A 14,200-nucleotide genomic window follows, 5' to 3' on the forward strand; every position below is an offset into this window, starting at 1 on the left:
TCAAGTTCAGTAGAAAGAAGGATGTTTATTAGGAAATGTTCTTGAGATAAACACATGTGAAAATGAGGACAAGAAGTTGAGAATGGGCAGAAAGAAAAGTTCAGCTGTGCTGCAACACAGTTAAAGAGCTCGGTCAACCACACTGGGAGCAATGGAGCTTGGATAGCCAGGTTGACCTGAACTAAGTTGAAGGGTCAGCTCTTTATACCCTCACACTGTGAAATTATTGGATATAGGCTGCACATGGAAGAAAGCACAACTTCGGACTAGACACTTGTCTCTAACCAGAAAATCCCCATGAACATTGACAATGAGGGGCCATTAGCCAGCAGCTGGGGAAATAAGCCCTTCATTACTGAGAGTGATCTGAGTAGTGAAAAACAGCATCCGTTTTGCTAACCTTGTTCAATTTTGACAAGGAATATGGCTGAGAACTTCCAAATAGAGAAAGAACAGAATCGACACCATTGGTACCAGAACTTCACAAGGCCCAGAATGACACCAATAATGGGCTCTAGACTGACAAAAGGGGGCAAATGAGATTGGGGACTTTTATCTTTTTCAAACAGCATCAATATGGGTGTTGGAGTTGTACAAAACTGTTGTGTGCATGCCAATAGGTATGAGTCCGCTGAAAGAGGTTATCAGATACCACAGGTAAAATTAAATCTAGGAGGTTTGTACAGGAATAAACCATTTTCTGCCAACATATAACCCATAGAAATGGGTCATAGTCAGGGCCGAGTGCGGTGGCTCAAGCCTGTAGTCCCAGCACTTTGGGAGGCTGAGGCGGGTGGATCACGAGATCAAGAGATCGAGACCATCCTGGTCAACATGGTGAAACCCCGTCTCTACAAAAATATTTTTAAAAAATTAGCTGGGCATGGTGGCGTGTGCCTGTAATCCCAGCTACTTGGGAGGCTGAGGCAGGAGAATTGCCTGAACCCAGGAGGCGGAGGTTGCAGTGAGCCGAGATCGCACCATTGAACTCCAGCCTGGGTAACAAGAGCGAAACTCCGTCTCAAAAAAAAAAGAAATGGGTCATAGTCAACCAAGAAGAAGATTGCAACCTTATTTAATTAATAAGTAGATATAACCTTTGTAAATGCTTTTTCCCTACCCTGTAGCCACGGAAGATTAAATGAAAGAGGGGGATTTGTGCAAAGAAATATTATACTTAAGTCCCACCTCTCCAAACCACTAGAGCCACAGACAATCCTGGAATACCCCAAAGAGAGGAGGTATATACAAACCAGAAGTCTTTATGATTTATGGTCTTTTGGACCACAGTTGGTCTTTGAGGACTGAAGCCAATAGATAAAAAGCCTCTACCTTTTGCCCTCTAGGGTAGAAAATTCTAAGATGTACTATAATACTTTTCAGAATGCCCTGAGAGAACCAGCATCCATTGCCCTCAGTTTGTGCAACTTAATACTACTTTCCTGTATTACAGATTTCTTTACTGTCTTCCTCTTCCATAATCTGATGTCCTGCTGTTATATTTCTATGACTTTGTTTCAGACATTGCTTTCCAGGGACCCCAGGCTGATATGCACAAAAACTGTAATTTTCTTTGTTTTATGTTTAATGGGGATCTTTTTAATTCTAGTTTTGCAGAAACCAGACATTCTATTAGGAATACAAATTATAGCAATGACACATTTTATAGAAGACATTTTTCTTTTGCACCTCTTTCTTGTATTGAAGAAATTAGGATATTTACTCTCAGGGGTCTTTGTATTGGGAATATAGTTTTGTTCTTCTCTGAGTCTGATCTAGGATATCTGGTAGTCCCAATGTTTTCTCTCTGTATTATAGATTTTTGTAAGCTTTATATAGTGGTTTTAGAAATTAGACAGGCTTACAAATATTTTTTTCACATAAACTCTCCAGCATGAGAGAACTATAAAAATAATATATTGTAACCTTGGTTGGGACTTGCATTTAAATAATCACTAAGACTAGTCTATCTTCTTCTCTTTTTTTTTTTTTGAGAAACTATAGTTGTAGGACTATGAAAGTCATTCTAAAATATTCATGTTATAACTTATATATAATATCAGACATCCCAATAACACACACTTTCCCTTGCACTGTGTAGTTTCTGTATTTTTTTCCTCTCAGTAAAATGAATGCAACTTGAACATTTATATAAATCATCAGTAGAGAAATGTTTGTACCTGTCAAGCTGAACAAATGTTCTACACCCCATTCATTGCCATGAATCTACCAAGTGACTGCTTATTTATTCATTGCGTTTGCATGTTTGATTTATAAAGGAACAAAACTGCATGATTGGGTACTCTAAGTATTATGCCAAATTTTTATCGTGAATAAGTGAGAAGCATTGGCACATGTGAGGAAACTTTTCATTATAACTAGTTGCTCAGGATCTTAACTAAATTTTTTAAAATCTGACTCAGAATAAACACCAAATGTTTATTTGAAAGAAGTCAAAATACACATTGAAAGCATGTATAACCACTGTGGTTACTAAAGCTCTTCTATATTATGAATGCTATAGGATTATGGTATATGTTATAATATGTTATCAAATCATATGAAGTATATTATTTTTATAGTCTAAAAATAACTTTTTGCTTTTTTGTACAGGAAATTTTCTTTATCAGAAATAATTATATTTGATTAGTAATTACTATGTAATACTCATTTTTTAAAGACTATACCTTAAAAACAAGTGTAAAATTTTGATATCCTGTTCCAAAGTTTTGCAACCTTACTTAATTAAATTAGTAGATACAACATTTCTCTTATGCTTTCTCCCTACCCCATGACCAGAGAAGATTAATAAATAAGGAGGGGACTATGTGCAAAGAAATACTACAACCAATGTAGTATGCACTAATTCTCCTTTGTTTGCCTTGTGTTTCATTGTACATCAGAATGAGTAATGTAATACCAAAGCAGACCCAATTAAGTGCTCTCCATTTCTATTTCTCAACCCAACCCGGAGGGGAAAAAGTCAGAAATGGCTAACCCTTAATATCCAAGTCAAGTGTTTCAGTCATGTGTGGAGAAAAGCTCATTTTGCTAAATCATAGTTTAAAGTGAAGAACCTTTTACCCACATCTCAGAAATCATTTCATTTGCCCAGTCTGTTAAGAGCATAAACAAAGGCAATTGATAACACTATTTCAAATTCCAAGCAGTCCACTCCAATAGCTATTTGATTCAAAGGATTGTAATCCAAAATTGAAGTCATATTCCAGAGAAACAGCATCTGCAGTGTGAAACACAACCAGATAGGTAAGTGAGGTAAGTGACTGGTACTATTTCTGAATTGACCATTTCGTCGTTCCACACATGTCTATTCAGTCCAGGGGAAAGAACTATGATGAGTCATCAATGTAAGGCAAATAAATAAGCAAATAAAAAACAATCTGAAAGAAAACCACGGTGGCTTACACCTGTAATCCCAGCACTTTGGGAGGCCGAGGCGGGTGGATCACGAGGTCAAGAGATCGAGACCATCCTGGTCAACATGGTGAAACCCCGTCTCTACTAAAAATACAAAAAAAAAAAAAAAAAAAAAAAAAAAAAAAATTAGCTGGGCATGGTGGCGTATGCCTGTAATCCCAGCTACTCAGGAGGCTGAGGCAGGAGAATTGCCGGAAACCATGAGGCGGACGTTGCAGTGAGCCGAGATCGCGACATTGCACTCCAGCCTGGGTAACAAGAGCGAAAACTCCGTCTCAAAAAAAAAAAGAAAAGAAGACCCTGATGGTCTCTAACCTTAGTCATAGTTGCTTCTTTCCCTCCCTATTGCTTATTTATAGCTTCAACAACATTTTATTCAACATCTGTTCCATGCCAGCCACTTATTTTATTTATTACATTCTTACAGTAAATCAACGAAGAAGAAGAAAAAAAGAAACCCTTGTTACCCAGGCTGGAGTGCAGTGGCGCTATCTCAGCTCACCACAACCTCCACCTCCCAGATTCAAGGTGGACTCACTTGTTAAGGTAAGAAATAAAGGGAAAACTTCTTACTATATTAGACTGTAGGAAGGTACCTCTATTTTATCTTATGCGTACAATAGAGTTAAGAAAGATGCTGTTATAATAAAATATAACATTTTTACTTAATAATTATTTATAAACAACCACATAGAAAATATAATTATCCAGGAAACACAAAGATTATTTGACAAACTCTTCATTTTAAAAAGTGGTTGGGTCATTTTAATAGAAGGTCCCATTGAACCATGATATCTGAATCATCCATCACTATTATAGGTATATGAGTATCAATGGACTAGGTAACTTTTGTGTGTTATTCAGGACATCTTGAACATAAGTATTGTTGAAAAGACATTAACAATTAAAAAAATCCATTCAAAGTGTCTTCTGTTTCCCTATGAAGAATATCCTTTAATTTTTTTTTCTGTGAAAATAGTCTTTCCTTTAGAAAGGCACAATGCAAATTAATGAAGCCGTAGGCTCATGCAGATCAAGAATGTTTTATTTTCTTGAAGTTACTCCTTGGCTTTTATTGTTAGTAATAAAAGTCCTCAATAAGAGAGTCACACCTGTTTGTGTAAGCAGTCTTAGAATATAAACATGCGTGCTAGAGAAATGTGAGCAATGCGCCAGTAGTATCTGGTAAAATGTGCTTTTTCATGGTTTATTTTTATCCATTGTGTTGGGCATTCATTTGACTCTCTAAAACTCACGTCCTTTCTCCACTATCTTTCAAAGCTTTGCCTTTCAAAGAGCATGGGTTTTAATTTGAGAAATTCTGTTTATCATTTTTCTTTCATAGTACATATATTTTGTGTGATTCAAAATGCTTTTGCCCAACCCGATGTCACAAAGATTCTCTACAATATTTTATTCTACAAGATTTGCAGCTTTATCTATTAGGTTTAAATCTATAATCTATTTTGCGTAAAATGCCATACTTACATATTGAATGGATTATATATAAATTATTTAGGTATAATATACATAATTTTTGTGTTTGGTTATAATTGGTAGAAACCAAGGTTCGATTCCTTTTTCTGTACATATATCCAGTTGCTCTAGCACCCAACTGAAAATACTGTCTTTTTCTCAGTGAATTCAGTTGGCATCTTTAAAGAATATTGATCAAGCCTATAAGTGAAGATTAATTTTTGGACTCCCTATTTCATTCCTTTAATCTGTCTATATGCCAAAAACCACACAGACCTGATTACTGTTGCTTTCTATTAACTTTTCAAATCAGGTATTGTAAGTCTTCTAACTTTCTATCTTTTCAAAAACATTTTATTATTGTCATCTTTGCCTATCGACCTAAATTTTTTAATCATATTGTCAATTTCTTCAAAAAAGCCTTGTTACCATTTTTATTAGGATATCATTTGATCTATAGCCCAATTTATTTAGAATTGTCAGACTAACAATAACATTTTTAAATCAGGTATTGTAAATCCTCCAACTTTGTACTTTTTCAAAAGTGTGTAGCTATTGTTGTCTTTGCCATCCATACAGATCATTAATTTGGCAATTTCTTCAGAAAATACTTGTTATAGCTTTATTTGTGATTTATTTATACTAACAGGGCAAATTATTGAGAACTATCAGACTAACAATGTTGATCTTCAAATATATGAACGTGGTATATTCAGTAGCTAATTAAATCTTCCTTTTATTTCCTTTGCAATGCTTTGTATTTTTCAGTGTACACAAAAAACAAAATATCCAAATGTTTACTTTTGTTGTTAAGGTATGCTCTTCGATAAAAAGAGTATTATTTGAAAAACGCTAATCTAACATTGTCATTTCTGATAAAAAATTTTATGAATAACAATGTATGATTTAAATTGTGATAAAAATAATGGGTTCTATATATACCATAGCACATTGTATTCAAAAATTTATATTTTCACCATAGAATTTATATTTTCAGAAGAGTTTTGAATGAACATTATGGTGATACATGCTTTTTTCATTCTTCTCCTATGCCATGTTTTATACTCAAAATATCTACACTTTTCAAGAGTGTTTATCTTGACTTCGTTAAATAATCAATATATGTTTATTTTAGGTAAAAATTGTTTTAATTGTAATTGAGATCCTGTGCATCTAATTCTAGTTGAATTTTTTGCACCATTACTTCTCATTTATTCACTACGAAGAAAGTGCTATAGTACTTAAAGTATCTAATTATACAGTATTGCTTCTTTATAAATAAAATGAGAACATAATGAATAAATTAGTCATCAGTGGGTGGATTCACAGCAATGTAAGAGGTATAAAATATTTGTACAGCTTGACAGGTAGAAACATTTCTTTACTAATGATTTATGAAAATTCATTATTTATATACTTTTGATGGTATTCTATATTCTCTTATTTTATGATTTCTTATTGTTAGTATGTAGAAATTAAATTCCCTTTTTCTGTATTGATCTTGCATCCTGCAATTCTAAACAATTATATTCTTTGTTTGGTAGTAGCTTTTTAATGTATTTCTTAGAGTTTATTACATATGCAATCATGTTATCTGTTAATAAAGATTTTACTTCTTACTTTTCAAACAGTATGATTTTTTTCCCTACTGCACTGGCTAAAACATCCAGTATAACTTTAAAAAATGAGAGATGAGTAAATATCCTTTTTTTCCTATTTATTGGTAAAAAGCAATGGACCTTGCCCTTGGATATTATATTAGGTATAGATTTTTAAATAGATATCCCAAATGGAATGGAGAAAATCTATTCTCACTTTTCTGAGAGTGGTTTCCCATGAATGGGTGCTAAATTTTGTCATTTTTTTTGGTCCATCTATTAAAGTGAACACATGGTTTATCTCTTTTGTAATTTTAATATGGTAAGTTAAAATGATTGGTCTTCCAACAAACTTTACATTCTCAGGACAAATTCTACTTGTTCCATGTTTTTATTTTTTTTTATTTGATTTCCTTTTTGTTTTTCAATTTGTATCTGCATTCATGAAGGTTATTAGTCTGTCATTCTTTCTTGTAATATCTTGTCTGATGTTGGTATTAAGGTAATACTGACCTCATAAAATAAACTATGAAGTGTTCCCTTCTTTATTTCTGAAAAATGTTGTGTGCTACTTTTGGTTTACCTAAATGCTTGATAGTGTTCAGCTGTGAAAACAAGCTATTCACTTCACCTTGAATAAATTTTGGTAATATCTGTCTTTCAAGAATGTTTTTTATTTCATCAAAGTGGTTAAACATATTAGAATAAAGTTGCTTATAATATTATTTTATTATTCTTTTATGAACGTTGGAATTTGTGTAAAATCATCTCTCTCATCCCTGAATTGGTTGTGTGTGTTTTGTATCTCTTTTGAACATCATGGAGTTTTATCATATATATTAGTCATCTCAAAGAACTAGCCCATGGTTTTATTGGAGCTTTTGTTGCATGTGCTTTTTTGTTACTGATTTCTATTCCTATCTTTATTATATCCCTTTTACTTATTTTGTTTTTATTTTTTCTTATTTTTCTAATGTCAATGTGGGAACAATAATCGCTCTTTTTAATTATCTACTCATTTTATTTAAGCAATAAATTATACATTTCTCTATAAACTCTCCATTAGAAGCATCCAACATATTTTGAAATAATTGCCAAATCTCTTTATGTTCCTGCATTTATTTTATCTTTGTGAATGATCCATATTCACTTAAAATTAATTTTTACTCTTCTCTTGTTGAGTGTACAGAATGATTATGTCACTCCTGATTTTTTTCTCTTTTATTTTATTTATTTATTTATTACCTATTTATAGCAATAGCTAAGAAAGGGGTTTCAAATTTTGAACTATTTTTGATATTTTTAAAATTTCAATTTATGGCTGGCACGGTGGCTCATTACTGTGATCCCAACACATTGGGAAGCCAAGGCAGGTGGATCACTTGAGGTCAGTAATTCGAGGTCAGCCTGGCCAACATGGCCAAACTCTGTCTCTACTAAAAACAAAAGTTAGGCACATGTGGTGGTAAGCACCTGTAATCTCAGCTACTCAGGGGGCTGAGACAAGAGAATTGCTTGAACCCGAGAGGCAGAAGCTGAAGTGAACAGGGATCATTCCACTGCACTTCAGCCTGAGTAACAGAGTGACACTCTGTCTCAAAAAAAAAAATCTTTTAATTTTGTCAAATTTCAAGATGGAGTCTCACTTTATCACCCAGGCTGGAGTGCAGTGCCACAATCTCAGCTCACTGCAATCTCTGCCTCCTGGGTTCAAGCAATTCTCCTGCCTCAGCCTCCAGAGTAGCTGGGATTACAAGCGCTGGTCACCACGCCCAGCTAATTTTTGTATTTTGAGTAGAGACAGGGTTTCATTATGTTGGCCAGGATGGTGTCGATCTCCTGACCTGTGATCTACCCGCCTCGGCCTCCCAAAGTGCTGGGATTACAGGCATGAGCCACTGCCTCCAACCCATCCAAGCTTCTTATGCTTTTTCTTTGTGTGTCATTCTTTCTCTTCTTCCATTTACTTTCTATTTTATAATCCATTCAAATGATCTTCCTTTAAAAGAGCATGTATGTTTTATTAAAATTTGATATAATTGACAATATATTTGGATTTGAATTTATAATTTTTAAAATTGACATTCCAATTTTTTCTATTTTTGGCTTATTTGCTCTTCCTTTACTGTCTGTTTTTAATTACATGACTATTTTTAAATACCAGTTTAAATTTTTGGCTTTTTTAGACATACTTGTTTTATTAAGCTATAACTCAATTATAAATTACACTTTTAAAATTTTACAGTTCACCTACAGTTAATATTAAAATATTTCACATAAAATATATAAACCTTGCAACTGCATGGATACATATTCCTCCATTTTTTAAGTTACATGTGTTATACGTATTACATCTGCATTCATTATAAACATTGCAAAGCAATATTTGGCCTAGTGTTTAAAACATGATGTGGGGTATACAGAAATTAAGGAAACAATAAGAGAGAAAAAGGCATTATAATTTATTGAATATTTCTTATTTCTAATGCTCTTTAATATTTTCTAAATATGTTAATTTACATCTATCATTTCCCTTTAGCTTATAGACATTTATTTATATTTTGTGGTGCTGATAAAGTCAAAAATCTCTTTACTTTTTTCTCAAAATTATTTTTTATGTTACTTTTATTTTTTAATATTTTTAAATTTATTTTTTACGGTTGACAGAATTATTTGTATTTTTACCATACAACATGATGTTTAATAAATAAATATATATATATGTGTATACACACACACACACACACATTGTAGAATGGCTAAATCAGGCTAATTATCACAGTTATTACTTCAAATAATTATTATTTCAGTGATGAGAACACGTAGAAGCATCTTTTCACTAGATATAAAATTCTGGGTTGACAGATATTCTTTAATAACTTTCAAAATATTTTCTCTTCTGATCACTTTTGTTTCTGGTGAGAAGTCAGCCAATAATTAAATTAGTGTTTCCCTATATGTGATGTTTCATTTTTCTCTTGCTGTTTTCAAGAATTTTATTTTATTTTATTTTGAATAGTTTGATTAAATGTGCCTCTGTATAAATTCTTCATGTTTATTCTGCTTAGTGTTGTACTTTCTATATGCAAACTTTCATCTTTCATTAAATGAGTTACAATTATTTTTTCAAATAATTTTTCTGCTTTTATTTTTCTGGGATCCTAATTATAACCATGTTATGATATCTTGTGCTTGCTTATATAGATTATGAATTTTTTTTCTCTGATAAATATTGTTTCTTTTGATTTAGTTGGTAATTATTATGTTAGGTGAATATGAACTTTAACTCTCTCCATGGAGAAGCAGATCTGAGCTGAAAGCACAGATTTTTGGTTTGAGTGAACTGCTCTATGTCTGATCTCCACATAAAAATTAAGAAGTCCATGGATGAGGGCAGAAATAACCCCTCTCCAGCTCTCAGTGGGTGCCCTTAAAGATTGTAGTTTCCCAGTGGTTGATCAAACACCACATATTCTCACTCATAGGTGAATGTTGAACAATGAGAACACATGGACACAGAAAGGAGAGCATCACACACTGGGGTCAGTTAGAGTGGGGCTAAGGGAGGGACAGCTGGGGGTGGGGAAGGTGGGAAGGGATAACGTGGGGAGAAATGCCAGATATAGATGATGGGGGGATGGAGGCAGCAAACCACCTTGTCATGTATGTACCTATGCAACAACCCTGCATGATCTGCAAATGTGCTCCAGAACCTAAAGTACATTCCCAAGGCAAAAGAAGGGAAAACAGGAAATTACTCCATAGGCCATTTTCTAGGCATGTGCCCCAACAAAGAGTCAGTTTGCTATTCTTCCCTCTCCCGTAATTTCAGGGAGTTACATTTTGTATTTTGCCCAGATATTTTAGTTGTTTTCAGTAGAGGGGATTCATACAGTAGGCTATTAGTATTATTCTTAGATGTAGAAATTAATGCATGTAATTCAAATAATCTTTATCATTACAGCAATATCAGTGACTTGAGTACCTTCTAGAGTATTTGTTTTGGTTTGTTTTAGTTTGGTTTTCTTTGCATATAAACAGATGGTCCTCTTTAGAATTCCAGCCATAGACTGAGCTACTACAAATATAATTTTATTCACAGATAGAATGATATTCTGTCTGAAGCACAATTGTATTGGGAGATATAGCCACAGAGAATGGTTTCTATTTATTCGTGGATTCTGTAAATTTTACAAGTTCATTACTTTAAGAAGAACATTAATTTAAAAAATAATTATTTGGTGAAAGATCCCTGTTTTATAATCATAGACTCAGAAGTTTCTCTGTGATAAAGAAGTCCCTGTAATTTTATTTTAAGTGAGAAGGAAAGTTAATCTTGAAGTAAAGATAGATACACAGATGTGACTACTTGAAAAGTATTGAAACCTCTGTTTTCTTCAAGCTTTTAATTATACATATGGACATCTTTAGTTGGAAAATGTGCTGACTAGCTTGCTTATGACTGCTTTATGTTAAAGCTTATCAAAAACACTGAGAGAAAAATGTCATAAATAAAACTAATTCTCAAGATAGGGAAATTGCTTATTAAAATCATATTATCTCTGAAACACATTGATCTTGTGATATTTAGAAAATATAGCAAAATTATGCCTTACTTCATGGTGATACACACTTTAAGATTATTGCTATTTCTGATTTTCTATTTCTTGTTTACTTACTTTTGTCTCTGTGTTTTGAAAGTCTGCAGCTAAATCAAAGCACAAACCTCGAAAATGGTAAACAAAGAGATAATGTAGAAATTTTTCCAAATGTCTGCTGTATTTAATATAGTTGGAAAAAAAGCGGAAATGGAAAAGTAATTGAACAAAAGCATCAAACAGGCATTTTTTACCATAACTTTTCTAGAAAAAATTATTCACTTTAGAAGATAAAATGGTTTATAGAAACAATAATTTAAAAGCCAAATCAAATACTTAAAATGCTCAACTCTACTTTCAGTTAATTAATTCGAAAATCATAACGACTTAAAAGCTTGATAATGCTCAGGACTTGTGAGAGTTTGGAGATAGGAATCCTCAAAATGTTGTAGATCTCAATAAAGGGTTTTATAGTATAATTTGATAATTTTACTGCTGGTAATGTGTATAATTCTAGGTATCTTATAAACATATGCACAGTTTGTTTATCTTTGTTTCTGGTAGTTAAAAAACGTCAAAATAATTAGCAGAGGAGTGAACATTAGTGATGGCACCTTCCTGCAATGAAAAACAATGCAGCTTTCAAAAAATAGAGGCCGGTATATATATGCTGATATGGAAAAAATCTCTAAGATTTATTTTTAATTAAAAAGTGAGGAAAATAAACCTATAATGGTAACATTTGTGTGATAAAAAGTTGTGTGCATGTGTGTGTTAGCAAGAGAGTGCACCTGCATTAGGTTGTGACAGAGCTCTGCTCCAACTTTTAAAATACTCATTTATTTTTAAATTCTAAAGAATTTTCATGCTGAGAAGAATGAAATCTGACAAAGTAGCTGAGGGAATAACAGGGAATATATTTCTCATCAAATTAATCATTAAAAAGCATTAATATCGGAGAGTAGAAAAAAATTAACAACCATGAAGATAAATTTTAAGAATAGTCAAATGGGAAATATTAATATATTTATAGTCCCAAAATCATTTATTAAGACATCAGAAACATTGTAAAAATTAGATCTTCCACTGTAGAAGCTGAAAAAAAAGCCCAACCTGTCTCTCTCCCAAAATACATATAAAGGTAATAAAAGCATTAAGACCTGAGAATAATGAAATAAAAACAAAACAGAAACCACAAAATCTAGTATTTGAAAAAGATGAATAAATTTGATCATCTTTCCATGGCCAATATGAGAGACAGAAAGAGAGCAAGTAAGCATACACATTTGACCATTATCAACATAACAGAGAAGCCACAGATGGAAATTTTAAAAAAGATAAGAGAATATAAAAGATAATTAAATATCACTTTATGAATATATCAGCTTTAAGTCAAAACTTTGTATCTTGAAATTGCACCAGTAGCACTAGTCTTATTTACTTCTTTTGTTGTATGTAGTTCTATAAAATTGTAAACATTAGGATTACAGACAGTGTTTTGAACCTATTGGTTTTAGCCAATGTGTCTGAATAATAATCATTACTAAATTTTTGTTAAGTTTTAGGTGATAGAATATATGAATACATTAATGGCATTATGCTGAACCTGAAAGTTAATGAAATGAAAATCATATGTATCTATTCAGTAGGCATATGAACATCAGATCAAACTGTGATATAAATATCTGGCCCAGAAATATGGATGGTGGAACTGATTAATACACATTGAAAGAGTCTTGTGAATGAAACCTAGACTAATTGCCTTTTGATAATATTTTCTGCTGTTTGTCTTATATGTACAATATTAAAACAATTTGAGTGTGCACTTAGAAGTTATCTGCTTATTCAAATTATATTTTGCAAAACTAGCCATATTATCCATAATACTGATGATGCGTCTACTGCTTCTTACACAGCGCAAAACTACAAAGGGTAACATTGGTGATAAGGAACACTACAGTTCTTTATATAGTTTTATTCACATCTGATTATGATGTGAATAAGCCAATAAATTACAAATGCTTAAAAGGAAATCATTCTAGCTGTCATATCACTCTTTCCTAAAGTTATAGCCCCACCTTAAAAGAGCACAAGGGGGCCGGGCACGGTGGCTCAAGCCTGTAATCCCAGCACTTTGGGAGGCCGAGGCGGGTGGATCACGAGGTCGGCAGATTGAGAACATCCTGGTCAACATAGTGAAACCCCGTCTCTACAAAAAATTAGCTGGGCACGGTGGCGTGTCCCTGTAATCCCAGCTACTCAGGAGACTGAGGCAGGAGAATTGCCTGAACCCAGCGGGGGGAGGTTGCGGTGAGCCAAGATCGCGCCATTGCACTCCAGCCTGGGTAACAAGAGCGAAACTCCATCTCAAAAAAAAAAAAAAAAAAAAAGAGCACGAGGGGCAATAAGTCCTGTAATCACTTCAATGAAAAATAATTATCTAAATCTCTGAACTTTGTGAAATGAATGTGCATCTTACTGAGCCTGACTGCAGGAGAAACACTGTAAAAATGCATCTCTGGACAAGAAACCACACGATAACAGGAAGAAAAATGAAAATGTAAGATAAAGAAATAACACATCTCTGTCTACCAATATACTATATGGAAAAAACTGATCAAGAAAGAAAGTGGTCTTATTGGAAAAATGAGACAGTTGCTATTTTGAACGATGTGAATTACATATGAATAAGCTTATTTTTACTATACTATAATAAGGCAGGATTGAGCTTAATGGTATATAAAATAAAAATATAGTAGTATATGATAATGTATAATAGTGTCTAATTAGAGCAGTTACATTTTTCTTCTTATATAAAATTTTAGTATGGCATTTTTATATTAATGTCATAAAATATAATGTCTTAGTATATACACTCTCTGATAATTATCTTAGAGCCATCCAAATGTAATCATTTTGTTTTCCAAACCTGTTTCTTACAGGATGACCAAATTGAACATAACGAAATATTCTACTGAAGAATTAGCCACTAATTTGAAAAATGCTATGGCACTTCTCTCTTTTTTTAAAATTTTCTTTTATGTAGTTATGTCTACTTTCTTAAGTTGGGATTATCTATTCCTTTAAATG

Source organism: Callithrix jacchus, chromosome 6 (assembly GCF_049354715.1).
Source record: "Callithrix jacchus isolate 240 chromosome 6, calJac240_pri, whole genome shotgun sequence".
NCBI classification, from domain to species: Eukaryota; Metazoa; Chordata; class Mammalia; order Primates; family Cebidae; genus Callithrix; species Callithrix jacchus.